Raw genomic sequence first — 19,046 nt, forward strand, 5'->3', positions numbered from 1 at the left:
AATGACTAAATGATTATGTTCCCTTGAAGCTCATTTCTCTTATAGCCCATTGTAATACCGATACCTTCTAAAAGTTCTCTCTCCTCAAGAACAGGTTTATCTTCTACAGCACCTTCATGCTGTATGATTCCTTCAGTGTACTGTTCTGATAAACTATTGTTGCACCTTCTTGGTTGTCATAGTGGTTCCACTGGATCTGACACTTGATTAGTCACATCCTCTCATAATGGGCAGGTGAATTTGGAACGTGTTCAATTGTTTACTCAGCACCGGCAAGGCTGCAATGTCTTCAAAACATACTTCATCTTCTGTTCTGAGTAGACTCTTGATCAGATCTCTAAATTCAGCGAATGCTTCATTTTTCACATTCGTAGCTGCGAATTCAGACAAATCTTCAGGGGTTTCTGCAGAATCGAATGGCTTATGTAGTTCCTAAACAAAGTTTTTTCCTTGCAAGGCTAAATCCATCATAGATAAGAAGGTTAAGTAGTTCAACTCATTATGACCAGTGGTGCTATGCATCCTACAGTTGTCTGCAACTGCGTAATGGAACAAACTCTGAGGATACAGTTGCTTTTTCAGCATTTCATGAAACTAAAAGATATCAATGAAATGAATTACTTCACAACATGAATTGGACTCAATAGTTTTATCATTTTTGGTTTTCTTTGATATATGGAGAGAGATTACTAGTTCCAGGAATGAATGTTGCCATCCAACATTTACATTCTCCTCTAATGATTTACTTGAGGATTTGGATTTGTTGGTATAACAACAGCTCTTGGACTATTTTCAGCCGACTCTTCTTGTCCAAGCTGTCCCTCTTGGACTCCCTAGTGTGACCAACTGTTCTTTATGGCTCCGTGGTTTGGGGGCCTTCTCTCCTAGTCTCAAATTGGGCCTCAATCGAGCACATGCAGACTCTGCTTCTGCAGCATATCATTAGATATCACAGGTTCACCCCTCATAGTATTATTTAGCTGAGTTCGGTGCTCATCCCTTCAGACTTGCGGCCATATTCGACTTGATTTGGTTCCTTCGTCGCCTTCGTGGTTTTGCGGATTCGATTGGAGATTGATATAGATACTCCTACTTGGCCTAGTGCTCCTCTATTACGATTGCAAGTTTTGATACTAGCTTTCGAGCTCATTGCTAGTATGCTTAGCTAACCTTTCTATTGAGTTCGATTGGGATTGATATTGACCATCTTCCTCCATATTAGTTCTCATTGGATGTCCTTGTTCATCTCCTCCTCTCACGTCAGGAGTTGAATGAGCATGTCAGACTTGATATCTATAGACAGTACATTATTATTACCTGGAGGTTTATGTTCAAGGATGGCCTTCTATGCTGAGCACTTTCTGGAGATTTGTGATGGGATTATTGTTCATCCTAGCTACCTATCTCGACGTTGGTGTCATGCCCTACATATCTCTCTTGGCTCCTTTAGAGTTAGTTTTGACCATCTTCGGGCTCAGACCGACCATCATATGGATAGTAGAGACCGGATCTGTCAGCTGTGTACTTTAGTGGAGGTTGAGTTAGAGGCTCACTTTATTTTCCATTGTATCTTCTATGAGATCACTAGGAGATTTCATTGTCTTTTCCATGATTGTTTTTCTCTTTTAGCATTCTTTAGTTACATTGATCAGTGTTGTCTCGCAATTTACCTTCAGGAGGCCACCCTGCTTTGCGATAGTACTTTACAATCACTACTTCCTCACTGGTATACCTCTGATCAGCTCATTACTTCCTTTTTTCACCCTTATCTCCATCATGAGGTGTGAAAAGGTTGTCTAGTACCACTTGTCACTCCAGGTCTGTCAGACCCCGCAACAGTTTCTTCCGACAGTGACACTCCTCTAGTAGCTCTCATAGACAGATCAGGGCTCATGTTCACCTGAAGTCATATCATTTTGTGACCGATTTCTTTTCACCAATAAAGGACCCCTAGTCCTTGCCTTGGCACTTCTCTTCTCTTCTTCTCATGTCTTGTTTCTTGTTTCTTGTTTTCTTTTCTCGGACACCATTTAGTGCTCCTCCTTTTGTCAGCTATCTTGTTGTAAGCTCTCAGTCCCACAGACCTTTTGTGATCTTTTATTGGACATTAATATTATTATCTTATCTATCTTACCTTGGCCCAATACAATGCAAACGCTCATATATTCAATGATGTTCATCTTATATCTCCAAGCTAGAGTATTCACCTCTGAAATAATATCCTCTTATTTGCCTTGCCAACCTAAGTTAGATTATAGTAAAAGAAAGTTACCTTGATGGGGTAGCATCATTTTAGATAATTAGTGTAATGTCCCCATTTTAGCAGTTGACCAAGTGTATGTGCATTAGCCTTGTTCTACATGGTCCCGAGGGCTAATGAAGGGTTTAATGGGATTTTGGAGTGTTTTGGCCTAGTCATTTACAGTTTGGGCCAAAATGAAGTTGATTTATTCAGTTTCAGGCATACTTACTATTTTTAGTAAGTCGGCAGGACACAGTGCAGGTCAATTTTGGTGATTGGATTTGATACTCCTCGGTGAGAGCTTTCCGATGAGCTATCACTCGCATTATTCAGAGTCCGATTGCTAATACATTTTAATGCTTGAAGTTTTATTAAAGTAACGTCTAATTTAATTGTAAAATATTAAAGTGTTACTTTAATATTTATTTTATGGGGATGTGTACCCAAGGGAGACATAAAGGGTATTTTAATATATGTTTTATATACTACACATCTTTTATCCCACATTGCCCATATGAGTTGAGCGGACCCTTGGAAATAGAATAAAAGGAAGCATTTGTGGCTTCATTAGCCAGGTTGAATATGAGAAGAAATTGGTGTGTGAGTTGCAGCTCCGTTCTTGGCATTTGAGGACGTCTATCCTCTTTTGTAACATTCTAGACGTCATTCCCTTGGGGTTTGGCCTTTGGAATCTTTGTTATTAGCTTCATTATTAGGCAATTTAGTTGCATTTCCAACTACAGGCAGATTTGGTATTTTGCTCATATCTTCTTCACTACTTTTTCGACGCTTATGCCACTTTGAGGGAATGATATTACGAAGGTAGTGGACTGATTGAAGGACAAAGCACTGTAGCAGCAAGTTCGAAAGCATGGGCTGGAGTATTATGTCAATATTGCTGAAGTAATTAGTGAGTTGATAAATCTGCCATGTATTTGGTTTTATGAATTCTGAAAATAACATTTTATTAGCAGCAATTCATTTCCACTTTGCATATTATTGTAGTTTCTTTCTTGTTTATGTTGTATGATACCAATTCCATGCACAAAACACAACAAACAAATAAACGTTTGATTTCCGAAGTTATAAGGGGTTTAAAACATTAAACGGAGAAATAAGAGGTTGAATGCAAACTGTTTGACAAAATTCTTTTCAGCAATTTGGTTCAGTTTTTTGGGACATTCAGGGGTGCCCATTACAATGGTATCAGAGCTATAAGTCCTGCCAACCTGTGGAGGTCTTATAGAGAATTTGGAATAGCCGGATAGAGGGAAAAGTGTTTGACGAAATGTCAAAACACTAAAATCAGAAATAAAAAAAACACAGGCTAAGCGTTTATGTTTGAGCATGCGACAGGGGCCTTATAATTTCCGCGATACCAGAGCAAGACAAAATAGGAATTCAGACTTGCAAAGCAAACAGTCTAGTACATCCGTGCAGGGGGACATTGAATCCATCCATACAGACACAGAGGAGATATTCTTTGATCAGGACAACAATATGGGTGATCGAGATGACAGGAATACAGGAATAGGCGGAGGCGGGAGGGGTGCCCATTACAATGGTATCAGAGCTATAAGTCCTGCCAACCTGTGGAGGTCTTATAGAGAATTTGGAATAGCCGGATAGAGGGAAAAGTGTTTGACGAAATGTCAAAACACTAAAATCAGAAATAAAAGAAACACAGGCTAAGCGTTTATGTTTGAGCATGCGACAGGGGCCTTATAATTTCCGCGATACCAGAGCAAGACAAAATAGGAATTCAGACTTGCAAAGCAAACAGTCTAGTACATCCGTGCAGGGGGACATTGAATCCATCCATACAGACACAGAGGAGATATTCTTTGATCAGGACAACAATATGGGTGATCGAGATGACAGGAATACAGGAATAGGCGGAGGCGGGAATGCCAGTCCAGATCAGGGGGACGTAATGTTCAGACAATTACTGGATACATTAGAGCAGGGGCAGCGCATACAACAGGAGCAGAATAGGCGAATGGACATGATGTTGCAGCTCATGGCTAGACAGATGGGTGTCAATATTAATCCAGGTGATGCCAACAAAAGAAACAATAACAATGAGGGAAACAATAACAATGGGGGAAACAATAACCATGAAGGCCAAGGCAACAACAATGGTCCTGAGAATAACATTAATGGTACTAATGGACACGGCAACAATGGGAATGAGGCTGATAACTTTAGACATGTTGCACGCCCAGTGCGGACTGCGAGCTCGAGACCTCTTCTACCCACCTTCCCACTCAGAGATCCGGTTCAACTAGTAAACGAACCGCAGATTACCGAGTGACAGGATTATTTTAGGAGGGACTAGGAGGCTAGTGGACCGGAGTTTCAGGCGGATATTTCCCTCAGAGATTATATGGACTTGAGGATGAGACACATGCCTAGAGCAGGAGGGAGGAATCAAAACTTTGAGCTGAGAAAGAAAGTTGGAAAACTTTCCTTACCTTATTATGATGCTTTAGGGAAGATGACTGCACGAGCTTGGGTGTAGAAGGTAGATACATACTTGCAGCTAAATCCTATGCCTGAGGAGGAGGCTATCAAGTATGCGGCTATGCACTTGGATGGCGTTGCACATGAATGGTGGCATCATGGCATGGTGACTTTGGGGCATAATCAGATTACATCCTATGAGGAATTCACCGAAACATTGATTGAGAGATTTGACACTAGGGATCCTGAGTTACATTTCAAGGAACTAGCACAGTTAAAACAGTCAGGTTCCGTGGATGCTTACATTGCCGAGTTTCAGCACTTGTCTGTACTTGTTACTGATATCTCTCCTAGGAGATTGGTGGTGTTATTTTGTGATGGTCTTGCTGATCCATTACAAGGTTGGGTGAAGGGACATGATTTACTCACCTCAGCTGAAGCAACTAAAAAGGCATGAGATTTAGCCCTTTCGGTATACAAAGGAAAAACCATTCAATAGATTCTTCCTACCGCAAGGACAAAGACAAAAAACCATTTTAGAAAGAGTATAGCAAACCCAAAGAAGAATCAAAAGGACTAGACAATGAAACCTTTAATGAACTTCGAAAGAAGAAGCTGTGCTCCCATTGTAGAGAGCCTTGGGACTTATCTCATAAATAATCTCTCAAGGCTAAGGCAAATCAAATGGAGTATTTTTCAGCAGAAGATTCAGAGTTAGAGGGGGAGGATCAGCACTCCAATTCAGATGAGGGTAACACTAGAGAGGAGAGCAGCATTCTTAAGGATGATAGATCGTTGGCATGCTTGACAGGGGCCCAAAAGGCAATCACATTTAAGGCAGAAAGTGATATCTCTTATTGACACTGGGGCTACACATAACTTCATAGATGCACAGTTGGTAGCCAGGAGAGGGTTACACACAGAGGAGCATGATGGGTTTAGAGTCATGGTGACTAACGGTGATAAATTATTATGCACTTGGAAGATATCTAATCTTCACATCAGGTTTGGAGATGGCTACGAGTTGAAGGATGAGTTCTATGTTGTGGACATGGGAGATTATAGTGTCATCCTCGGCATGACATGGATGGCTTCACTAGTGGAGTTCACACTCAACCTAGCGAAATTGGAGATGAGATTCCAGCATGAGGGCAGAACTGTGGTACTGAGAGGACTTTCAGATGGAGGTTGCAGAGTAGTGTCCTTGAGGAGAATGCAGAGACTTTTTCGTCATGATGACATAGAGTGGGCGGCAGAGTGCTACATTATGCCAACTTCACTAGAGCCACAAGAAAAGAGTCATCCACCAGATATCCAGAAGATACTTGATAGACACGCTAAAGTATTTAGCGATATTCCTCATGGGGTTCCTCCTGACAAAGGATGGAACATGTTATTGAGCTCGAGGAGGGAGCCAAACCAGTTATGATTACTCCCTATCGTCATCCTAAGAAACACAAGGATGAGATAGAGAAGGCGATTAAGGATTTGTTGGAGATGGGGCATATCAGGCCCAGTAAGAGCCCCTTTTGCTTCAGCAGTAGTATTGGTAAAGAAGAAGGATGGGACGATGCGCATGTGCATCGATTACAGGGCACTGAATAAGAAAACAATTAAAAATAGGTATCCCATTCTTAGGATTGATGAGCTGATTGATGAGTTGCATGGGGCATGCTTCTTCACCAAAATTGATTTGTGATCCGGATATCATCAGATCAGGATGAGAGCAAAGCACATTGAGAAAACAGCCTTCCGATGTCACTATGGCCACTTTGAGTTCATGGTTATGCCATTTGGTCTAACCAATGCACCCGCTACATTTCAAAGTTGTATGAACCAGGTATCCAGGAAGCAGCTGAGGAGATTTGTCTTGATCTTCTTTGATGACATCTTGGTCTTCAGTAAGACCTGGGAGGAGCACTTACATCATATGGAGGAGGTGTTATCTATTCTGGAGAGAGAGTCATTGTATGCCAAGGAATCTAAATGTGAGTTTGGCATGACTGAGCTCCTTTACCTTGGGCATATCATTAGTGGAAATGGCGTTCGAGTTGATCTCGAAAAGATTAGAGCTATTGTAGAGTGGCCTACTCCCACAAACCTTACACAGCTTAAGGGATTCTTGATTTATGTGGTTTTTATAGGAGGTTTGTTAAGGGATTCTCACAGATTGATACACCCTTGACAAATCTTACCAGGAAAGGAGCCTTCGTGTGGACAGGGGCAGCACAGAGGTGTTTTGAGCATTTCAAGCAGGTAATGTCTTCATGTCCAATTCTAGCTCTACCGGATTTCACGAAGTCTTTTGAGCTTCATTGTGATGCATCAGGTGATGGGATTGGAGCAGTATTGATGCAGGAGAAGCATCCCATTGCATTCGAGAGTAGGAAGCTCTGAGGAGTTGAGAAGAGTTATTCTATCTATGACCGGGAGATGTTGGCCATAATGCATGCATTGGCCAAATTTCGATCATATTTGGTAGGTGGATGTTTTGTGATCAAGACTGATCACAACAGTATTAAATACTTCATGAGCCAGCGTGATCTTAATGACCAGCAACAAAAATGGGTGACTAAATTGCAGGCTTATGACTTTGACATAGAGTTTGTCAAAGGTAAGAAAAATGTGGTGGCTGATGCCTTACCTCGAAGACCTCACTTATGTGCTCTGGCAGAGATTTCAGGAGATTGGAGAGATCAGATTATAGCAGAGTATGTTGTAGATGCTTGGGCTTCAGGATTGATTTCAGGTACCATACAAGATGATCACTATGAGGTGATAGATGGATTGATCAGAGTTCATGACAGGGTTTATTTGATTCCGTCATCACATTTGAGAGAGGCGATAATGAAGGCATTTCATGATGCACTCACAGCTGGACATCCGGGGGTCTTCAAGACCTACAGGTAGATCCGAGAGCGGTTTTCATGGAAAGGGCTCAAGGATGATGTTCAGAGGTATGTCAAGGAGTGTGTGGTTTGTCAACAGAATAAGGGAGAGCACACATTTCCTGTAGGTTTATTACGGCCCTTGCCCATTCCTGATAGGAAATGGGAAAGTATTTCGATGGACTTCATCACTGGTTTACCACGAGTGTAGGGAAGGGATTGCATCTATGTGGTGGTGGACCGCTTGACGAAGTTTGCTCACTTCTTTGCTATTCCGTCCACTTACATAGCAGCACAGGTGGTAGATCTTTTCTCTAGAGAGATATTCAGGTTACATGGGCTGCCCAGATTCATTGTCAGCGACCGGGATAGTAAGTTTATGAGTGTTTTTTGGCAAGAGTTGTTTAGGTTGTGTGGTACAGATCTTACACCTAGCACTAGTTATCATCCACAAACAGATGGGCAAACAGAGATTGTGAATAAATGGGTGGAAGGATATTGGAGGAACTATGTAACTGCACAACAAAAGGCTTGGATTAGATGGTTGCATATGGGGGAGTATTGTTATAACACCACTTATCATATGTCCATCAAGATGACTCCTTTCATGGCACTCTATGGTTATGAAGCACCTAGCTTCATGGATTTAGTTTTGTGGGACAGTAGAGTGCCCAAGGCCAAAAACTTATTGTAGGATAGTCAGGACATCCTGAAAGTGCTCAAAGAGAATATACAACAGCCCCACAATCAATAGAAATTGTATGCTGATCAGCACCGAATAGAGCGTAGCTTCGAGGTAGGGGATATGGTTTACTTGAGGCTACAACCATATAGACAATCATCGCTCAAGAAGAGCAGAGCTGAAAAGCTGAAACCTAGATTTTATGGTCCCTACAGGGTGATTCGCAAAGTGGGCAAAGTTGCCTATGAGCTTGAGCTTCCAGAGGGCAATCGAGTGCACAATGTGTTTTATGTGTCTAGGCTTAAGAAAGCCATTGGTCAGAATGTAGTGCCTTCTGCAGATTTACCCCCTTTGGATGAGGAGGGGAAGCTCGTGTTTCACCCGAGGCTATTCTGGACACCAGAGAGAGGAAGCTTAGAAACAGGATAGTGAAGGAGTATTTGGTCAGATGGAGAGACCTGCTGGAGGAAGATTCTACATGGGAGAGTGAGCAGGTTATTCAGCAGGCTGGATTGAGATTGCTTGAGGACAAGCAATTTCAAGGGGGGCGGACTGTAATGTCCCCATTTTAGCAGTTGGCCAAGTGTGTGTGTGTTAGCCTTGTTCTACATGGTCGCGAGGGCTAACGAAGGGTTTAATGGGATCCTAGAGTGTTTTGGCCTAGTCATTTCTAGTTTGGGCCAAAACGAAGTTGATTTACTTAGTTTCAGGCATACTATTTTTAGTAAGTTAGCAGGACATAGTGCAGGTCAATTTTGGTGATTGGATTTGATACTCCTTGGTGAGAGCTTTTCGATAAGCTATCACTCGCATTATTCAGAGTCCGATTGCTAATACATTTTAATGTCTGAAGTTTTATTAAAGTAACGTCTAATTTAATTGTAAAATATTAAAGTGTTACTTTAATATTTATTTTATGGGGATATGTACCCAAGGGAGACATAAAGGGTATTTTAATATATGTTTTATATACTACACATCTTTTATCCCACATTGCCCATATGAGTTGAGCGGACCCTTGGAAATAGAATAAAAGGAAGCATTTGTGGCTTCATTAGCCAGGTTGAATATGAGAAGAAATTGGTGTGTGAGTTGCAGCTCTGTTCTTTGCATTTGAGGACGTCTATCCTCTCTTGTAACATTCTAGACGTCATTCCCTTGGGTTTGGCCTTTGGAATTCTTTGTTATTAGCGTCATTATCAGGCAATTTAGTTGCATTTTCAGCTACAGGTAGATTTGGTATTTTGCTCATATCTTCTTCACTACTTTTCCAACGCTTATGCCGCTTTGAGGGAATGATATTACGAAGGTAGTGGACTGATTGAAGGACAAAGCACTGTAGCAGCAAGTTCGAAAGCATGGGCTGGAGTATTATGTCAGTACTGCTGAAGTAATTAGTGAGTTGATAAATCTGCCATGTATTTGGTTTTATGAATTCTGAAAATAACATTTTATTAGCAGCAGTTCATTTGCACTGTGCATATTATTGTAGTTTCTTTCTTGTTTATGTTGTATGATACCAATTCCATGCACAAAACACAACAAACAAATAAACGTTTGATTTTCGGAGTTATAAGGGGTTTAAAACGTTAAGTGGAGAAATAAGAGGTTGAATGCAAACTGTTTGACAAAATTCCTTTCAGCAAATTGGTTTAGTTTTTTGGGACATCTAGGGGTGCCCATTACAATTAGTTTACTTCTCTTAAAGCAACTGAAACTAGAATACTAAATGACTCAACCTACAAACAAAAACTAAACAGGATAAGGGATTAGGGAAATGTACCCTAGTTCTAACACCTAAGCACAATGATAACAATGGATAATGTTTAGATAAATGAACTCCTTATGTAACTACTTTCTAGTTAACCAGAGACACAATGCTATAGAAAAAGTGCAATCTTTCAAGCTGGTGAAAGATTTTCATATTGTAAATAATCCATATAAATGCCCAATATTGGCACAAGTCAAATTAACATCTATAATTGAACTATGCTCAAAGTGAGGTTTAGACTAACCCTATAGTGCAACATGCAATCAGCAAACTACATGTCATCATCAATTCTGACATCACAAAATTCAATTTTCTCATGAATTTGTAGGCGTTTCCTCTAAGTTTAGGTGTTCTAAATGATGTATTATAAAGGCAATTTGTTATCCCTTGAATTGCTTTAAATTTCATGTCTTTAGAATATCATTTTTGATGGTTTCCATCAAACTTATCATCATATTGCCTGCTAGAACAAGTTTTTCTTGTCTAATTGCAAGCACTTGATTTTTGGCAACCTTTGAGTCTTTTCTTGAATTTTCTTGGTTGTATTTTTTTTTTGCCCTAGGATTCTTGCATTTTAAAATCTGCTCATTTTGAGCTATTTTTTTTATAACATCTTAATGGGCTCGAACTACCCATTATGACTAAAGGTGGTGTTTTTAAAGCCCTTTACATATTTTCCAATACACGTAATCACATGTGAAGGGTACTTCAAAGCCTGTTAGGGCTTCTTAGACATGTAACGAGTATTATAAAACACATTTCAAAGTCATTATTGATGGGAATATTGTCATTGATGTCAAAGCTAGATATTGTTGAAAAAGTTTAGTCATTGATGTCAAAGTGTTTTAAAGATGGACAAATTCTTAGAGTAAACACCATCAATGTCTACTGTATGAAAATAAGGTTGATAAAGGAAAATGAGTAAAAGGGTTGGTACTCGGTAATGACTTAGTAGCATTTACAAGTTGAGCAGTCAAGATGAGAGGCACCATTAGTATGCAAGCTATTTCAGAAGAGAGAACTACTGGTAAGAGGAAGATAATCAAGACATTGATTAAACTAGAAAGACTTGTCTATCAACACTTAGCAATCCAAAACCAGTCAATCTAAATGGTATAATAAGAAAGAGATTATATTGTAGATCACATATTATAGAGAAGAGTGAACATAAGACATAAAAGACAACATTATGACAAGTATGAAAAGAAATCTCCAGAATGGCAGCAGATGACTACATAGCACTAGTAGCTCCAGTGACTACTTTATGTTTTATACACAATGGTTTATAAGAAGAAAAGAAATATACATGCCATGTCACTCCTTGAAAAGAAAAGCGGTTTGGTGTATTCCAGAGCAATAGAAGAAAGAGGAAGGTAGCTAGATAAGCAATAGACTAGGAAGTGAGAAGAGGCTATTTCTTTTTTTAGTTGAAGTTGAGACTCTATCTTTGTACATGTGCATATGTCTTCTTCAGGCACCATATCAGCATGATAAGAGATATATGATGATATTAGGGACTATGTGATCAACCTCCTAAGACAGTGACATTGGCAAGTAATTATTGTAGTGTAATAAGCTAAAACAATGAAAAATATACAAAACAAAAGAATGACAATTATGGGAGGCTATGTGACTGTATAAAGAAAAATCTATACAACCTGATAAGCATATACATAGTCAACAATGATGGATGGAAGATTATTCCGGTCAGTTTATAAACAACGAGAGACAACTACTGTGTAAACCGCAAAAAGGAAAAACAAAAGCTGGAGGTAATGGGAAGAAGATTTACGCCAAACACATATACAACAAAAATTGTTTGTACACGACAAATCAAAGGAGCCAGTGGAGTTTGGAAACATGTTAATTCAAGAATTCCGTGACTCTTAATTTGCCTCAATGACACCATCATTCAAAGTCAGCGATCACACGTGCAAGCAGAGTGTTGAATAAGTGATATAGATGCATCGTGGAAACTTATGACACCGGTCAGTGATTGTATTTATCAATAAATGTGCAAGGTTTGATGCAACCCAATAAAAATATTAAAATAAGTGGTGTCTATAATATAGTTCAAAGTTATCGCTGGGCAAGAATTAAAAATGCTGCATTAATCAAGACAAGTCAGCAAAATAAAAGCCTTATTGCACTTTAATAACGCAAATTAACATGGGAAGATCTATCTTCGATGGAGTAATTATTGCCGAAGAGGCCATTCATACCGTTTAAAACAACAGAGTTGTATGTTAATTAAGCTAATTAAGCTAGATATTAAAAAATCATATTATAGAATGGATTGGGGCTTTCTAAGGAAATGTCTTGAAGCCTTTGGGATCACAAAACAATGGGTGGATTTGATCTTTAAATGCATATCCTCCCCTAAGTAATATTGGTAAATTGATTAATTAAAGGCTTTTTTGGAATTAGTTGGGGACTTCGACAAGGGGATTCAATATCCCCTTTTCTTTTCATCTTAATGGTAGAAGCGTTAGGAAGATCAATAAACAATGCTAGGTATGAGAAGACTATTAGAGTAATAAGGATCACTAGTGAGCTGGATCCGACAACCTACCAATTTTTTGTTGATGACACTATACAGAGTCCAACGCCTGAGTCACTACAGAAGCTAACACCTGGCGAGCCCGAGTCGCTAGAGCTGCTTCATCAGCAAGAAATGCCTCTCTCATCCCTACCTCTTGCGCTACTGGATGTTCCTGTTGCACACCCATAGCCCTCTCCATTGCTTTCACCATATGCTCTACAACACTATGTGGTAGTCCCTCAACCTGTGTCTGCCCAACCTCCTGTGTTTGCAATGGGTTTTGCTCCAGAACTGCTTCTCGCATGGGTGTCGGCAAGTACGTCACCTGAGGTGTTGGAGTACGGCGGAATTGCGTACTCAAGTAAGCACTCAGCTTCTGGGTTTGGCTCTCTCTGTCTTGCTCAGGTTATGCCATCAGTGTCGTACGTCACCCTCTTCTCATGTTCCATACGGTGGCTTTCTTGCTTCCTGCTGCTGTACATCTTTTTTACTGGTCACTGGCAAAGACCCCTCCCTGCTACTTCCGTACGGACCATACGGTGTGATTTTCCTACTGAATTTCTCCTCCCTCATCCGTACGGTTTTTTCTTCAGGTCAGCCGTACGCTTTCCAATGCCCCGCAATGTTTCTCCTGTGCTCTTAGCTTGTCTGAAGCTGTACAATGCAATGCCAAGCTGATGTCTCACCTTTTATAGTCGTTGGTGGTACAGTTGGTGTTCTACTATTACCGTACGGTCTTCTCTTTATCCTTTAGCATGTCCATACATGCCATACGTTTATTTTTCCATTTGAGTGCCTTTTAGTTTCTCTTTGTACAGCTGTATGGTCATTAGTTTGCCTTATAATTGATCTCTGTTTCGTCCTAAATGGCTGTACAGTCTTTAAATTCTTATTCCAATAATCCTCTTAATAATTGTTTTGATTATTGTTTCCATATTCTTTGAATAATCTTGTCCTTACTTCCTTTTATTTTCCTCCATCCATGGTCGTATAGTGTCTATTCTTACACGATCCCCCAGGCTGTACGGTCAAGTCTCCCTCCTCCAATGGCCGTACGGTTCTGATTTCCTTCTTCACGTCGTACAGTCCCTTGATTGACTACTCCATAATAATCTCGTTCTTCATTTATTACTTTATTACTGTCTTTTATTATTATACCCGCACATCAAGAATTATGTTCACTTTATATTTTATCTACATTTACTTATTTTACATATATACATTATTTACAGTCATTTTTTTCTCTCAGTTGTTCGTCGGTGGTGATGGAACTTTAAATTTCTGCCTTCACTAGTGAAGATTGGAATGGAATCATGATTGATGTCAAGGATTTATAAAGTAGCCCGTCATCATTGACCAAGTTTGAGATCTTTATTTTAAATGTCCATATTGTGGAGAGTCTTTGCAAACTATTAGACTGAGGAGGCTTCTGCAATCAAGTATGCTATTTATTTTCAAAGACAAAGTTTGACATGTTTTATGTCAGAGTGAGTGTCATTGGCATACAGCAGCAGCAGCATATTGATGAGTATTCAGGATTTTTACAGCAACTGAATCCCTGATGGAATACACAGAAGTTTATAGAGGCACCAAAAGGCCTATAGAGAATTCATGAATCAGAGCAAACAGTTAGATTCATCAGTAAAGAATACTCTGAGGGTTTGCATCAGATAGCAATAACACATACAGAAATTAATACTGTAAACCTTGGCTTAGTCATGTGAGGAAGGAGATTTTCTAAAGCAATATACTCAGTTTTAAATTAGCAAGTCAACTATACTGCAACCATGGAGATATATGGCAGTCTGTGTCTCTTGCAACCTATATTCGAACAGATCAAAATACCATCATTCCTAACAAGTTTCATTCTGTTCTTTGCATATTGTTATTCACATCAAAGCCCAGATTCATGTCGTGATACTAAGAAATAAATGCATACAATGAAGACATTGTGAAATAGACAAAGTGACTCCATAAATAAATAACAACAGCAATAGTATCTTTATTTGTATAGCGACCATCAAAACATTTATTATGCGGCAGAGATGGAAAGGAAAACCGGGTGCTGAAAGATTGGTCAAGATGGTGACAATGGAGTTTTAACTATGCAGCGATATAAATTAAAACAAGAAAGGTGTAAAGACCAATGTTTTCTTTTTGTCCAGGAACAAAGAATATAAGATATTATGAATTCATGTCAGCCTATATACCAACCATGACAGCGGATGTAAATAATATTTAATGGAGAAAATTGCTGGTATGTGTTTGAGGCAAGAGTTGGATTTTTACGACAAATGAAAACAAATGAAGCAATATTCAATTACAGACAGCCAACGACAAAACAATGTATGTTTGGAAAAGATGACAGAGATAGTCAATCTCGATCAAACCTTAACATAATGACAAGTCATATCCATATCATTTGAATGTTGAGGCGTTGTCAACGAGTTTCGAACCCTGGTCTTCTAGGAGATTTTGGTCTTTTGGCGTGATTCTTGTGTTGCCTTTCATCCACGACAATGGAAATTTTAGTGCCTGTCTTTCACAAAACCACTGAAACAAAGAATCTTTATTATTAATCATAATTTATAATTTAGTGAATATTTTGGTGCAGGACTGAAGATTGCATAGCGGGATGAATCGCTGGAAGGCTACCAATCGTTGTTGAGAGGAGATTCTGATGACTACGTATGGAGGGAATATAGAATGGAAAAGGAAAAGGATTCATGATTGCCTTCAGTGCCAGTAAGCTTCAGATGGACACAAAGAACACAGATGATAGAGGATATGCGATTAAAGACAAGTGCCACAGGTTTACAATAAAGTGCATCTTCGATTATATGTAGTCAAATTCACCTTTTAAAAGTATATAAGCACTTGCCAATAAAGAAAGATTTTGGAGGAGTAATTAATCGCCTGTTGCTACTATCATATTAAAAATCTAAACATCGGTTAGTTTTTGTTATGAAAAGGTGCAAGGCTTAGTTGGATAACCAATGCCCTCTCACTCTCTATAAATATATGATGTAAAATTCAAACAGACTAACATTCGACTGATCTCATTAAAATTTGGCACTCTTTTTTAGCATTGATACCATTGAAGTTTTCTCCTTCTAAAGGAGGAGTTGGAGATCTGAACTAAGCAAAAGAGATTTAGATTTTTGTGTATTAATTCTAGACATTGTATGGATCAAAGCGGTATTGAATAGAGCATTGGAAATCTGAGTGTCTTCAGTACCAATTTTCCAACAATATATTCTGCAAGGCCTTTATTTTGTTTTAGAGTTGAAATATATATAATTCGTCCTTTGTGATTTTGTTGATCATTTGTTTATAATTTACTATTTCGATAAGTACATTAAATTGTTCATTGCTACTTAGATTTGATGAATACAAATAGTGCAAGATATAATCTTTTCCATTATTTGTATCTATTCTGTCCACATAAGGGTTAAAGCATGATAGACTAATCTGAATACGCGAAAGTGTAACAATTTGTGGCATCATAATAATTGAATTATCAACAAATATAATATCACCAATATCATAAAGTTGTATGTAAGAAATATATGTTTGACTCTATTACCCACTTAGAATTTGGCACTGATCATAAATTTCTTATAAATTTTAAATCAAATGCTGGCATTTCTTTAACTTCTTTCTTTAAGGATCTGATTTCATTTAATAATTCATTTTAAATCTTTTTTCCTTTCAGCAGCATATATTCTTAATAAAGTAATCAAAGTTTGAAGAATAATAGTTATTAATCGCAATCCAGAAAGTTTCCTGGAACACTTGCTAGTTGAGTAGTTTGTTTTTATGTTATAATCCACTGTAAATCATCTTGGACCCGAGTGTTTGCTATCCAGGATTTGGGTGAACAGGCCTCGGTCTGGCGGAGCCAAAAGCGTGGAGGATTTGAATCGATTAGATTAATCCTATTAAGTTGGCCAAAATCAGTTAGATACCCAACATCGAGTAGGCAAGGCTCGTAGGTCTCTAACCAATGATTTTGATAACCAACAGGTGGGGGGACATTTCTTTCATGATATATCTTCAACTTTGACCCGTCCACTGCGTCTGGTACTTCCTTCCCGTCTAGTGTCCATAACTTGATTGCCTTGTTATCGCCAACTTCCCGTATCTTGTACGGTCCTACCCATTTAACTTTGAACTTTTCAGGTCTGATTTTGGTCCGTCCATTATACTTCAACACTAACTAGCCCGATTGAAACTTGTTTAATTTTAAGTGCTTATCATGCCATGCCTTCCCTTTGTTTTGTGTAACTTTGATGGCCCATTGTGCTTGCAGCCGTCGCTCATCAAGTTTGTTCAAGTTGTACAATCTTTCCCTTAAGCTTTTCATGTCACCCAGCTTGTTCTCGATTGTTATCCTCAAACTCGGTACCATGAATTCTATCAATACCACTGCTTCATGCCTGTACATCAGCTGGAACGGAGCTTGTCCGGTAGTTACTTGATATGAAGTACAGTACGCCCATAAGGCTGATGGTAACTTCTCTTCCCAATCTTCTCCTTCAACTGCATAGGATTTATAAATCACTCCGACCAGGATCTTGTTTGTTGCTTCAGCTTGTTCGTTGGCTCTCGGATAGTATGGGCTTGACAATGAATGATAGATTTTAAATTCCGTTGTGAGCAATTAGATGACATGATTAACAAAGTGTCCTCACTGGTCACTTGTCAACTGCAATGGAATTCCGTACCTGGTAATGATTTGCTCATAAATGAATCTCGCTGTGCTTACTGCCGAGTTATCTGGTAGTGCGCATGCCTCTACCCACTTAGTCAGGTACTCCGTCGCTACCACAATGTATTGGCACCTTCTGGTTTTGCTCACATTTAGAGGTACGACGAAGTCCAATCCCCATCTTTCAAAGAGTTCCTGTGCATGCGAGGGATTCAGAGGCTTGAAGTCCCTCTTTAATGGTTTCCCGGCTCGTTGACATGTGTCACATGCAACGACCCACTCCCTGGGATTGTTGTATATGGTTGGCCACCATAGTCCTGCTAGAAGTATCATCCGCACAGTTGTGTCTGTCCCCATGTGTCCTCTTACCGGTCCTTCATGCGCTTCCTTTAGTACCTTTGGAATTTCCTCCTCTAAGACGCATCGCCTTAGAATTTGATCAGCTCCCATTTTGTATAATAGCCTGTTGATTAATTGGAACGTTCGGCTCCTCAGCACCAATTTCCTTCTCTCATTTGGTGGCATCTCGCTCGGAAACTGTCCCGTCAATAGATATTCTCCAATACATGCATACCAAGATGGTAGTACTATAACATGAAATAGTTGCGCATTTGGAAAATCATCATTAACTCCCTCTGGTGACTCCCCCAACTTTATTCTTGACAGATGATCTGCACTTACATGACTTTTCCTTGGCTACACCACGATCTTAAATGTGAACTCCTATAATAATAGCAACCATCGACTTATTCTTCCTTGAATAATCGGCTTATTCACCAAGTATAGCAATGCCTAATGATCTATGTAGAATACGAATGGTGTCGCCAACAAGTAGTGTCTAAACTTTTGCACTACATACACCATCCCTAATGCCTCTCGCTCCGTCATACTATAGTTTTTCTCTGCCTTCGATAACAATCTACTTGCAAAATACACTGGATGGTCCAATCCGTGGTCACCTGTTTGCGACAATGTTGCTCCAATGGCATAATTCGATGCATCTACATGAACATGAAATTCTCTGTCCCAATTCGGATAGGCTAGAATCAGTGCCGTAGCCAATCTTCTTTTTAATCCGTCGAAAGCTTCATTCTGTTCGGCTTCCCATTTGTAAGGTTCACCCTTGTAGGTGAGTTTATCCAGTGGGTATGAAACTTTTGCAAAGTTCTTAATAATTGTTTGGTAATAACCGATGTGCCCTAAAAATCACTTCACTTTTGATACATCCATCGAGGGTGGCATCTCCAAGATTACGCAGACCTTGTCCGGATACGTATTCAACCCTACTAAGTTACAAACTATGTGTCTAAGCAGCTTTCCCTGTGGCACCATGAACCTGCACTTCTTTGGGGTCAACACCAATCTTGCTTGTTTGCACCTCTCCATGCATTCTCCGAGTGCCGTTATGTGTTTCTCCTCTTCGCTAAAGATTGACCAGTCATCTAGAAATGCTTTAAAACTTCCAACAAACATTTTATCAAATACATGTAAGATAATCCTTTGAAATGTTGCTAGGGCATTGCACAATCCGAACGACATCCTATTGTATGCATATACTCCATCTTCCACAATGAATGTTGTTTTTAATTTGTCTTTCTTAGCAATGGATATTTGATTGTACCCCGGGAATCCGTCCATGAATGAATAAATCTCATGCCTCGCTACTTCCTCCAAGATGCTATCCGTAAATGGTATCTGGAACGGGTCTTTAATTGTTACTGCGTTTAGACATCAAAAGTCTACACAT

General features: G+C 39.4%; 1 protein-coding gene across 2 annotated transcripts in view; it reads left to right on the plus strand.

Moving 5' to 3' along the window:
• The window catches only part of LOC149554920 (beta-galactosidase 5-like), a 183,798-nt gene that overhangs the window by 101,903 nt on the left and 62,849 nt on the right, over positions 1 to 19,046 (plus strand). The window lies entirely within an intron of this gene.

Source organism: Cupressus sempervirens, chromosome 5 (genome assembly GCF_028749045.1).
Source record: "Cupressus sempervirens isolate cs-2001-9-10 chromosome 5, ASM2874904v1, whole genome shotgun sequence".
Classification (NCBI taxonomy): Eukaryota; Viridiplantae; Streptophyta; class Pinopsida; order Cupressales; family Cupressaceae; genus Cupressus; species Cupressus sempervirens.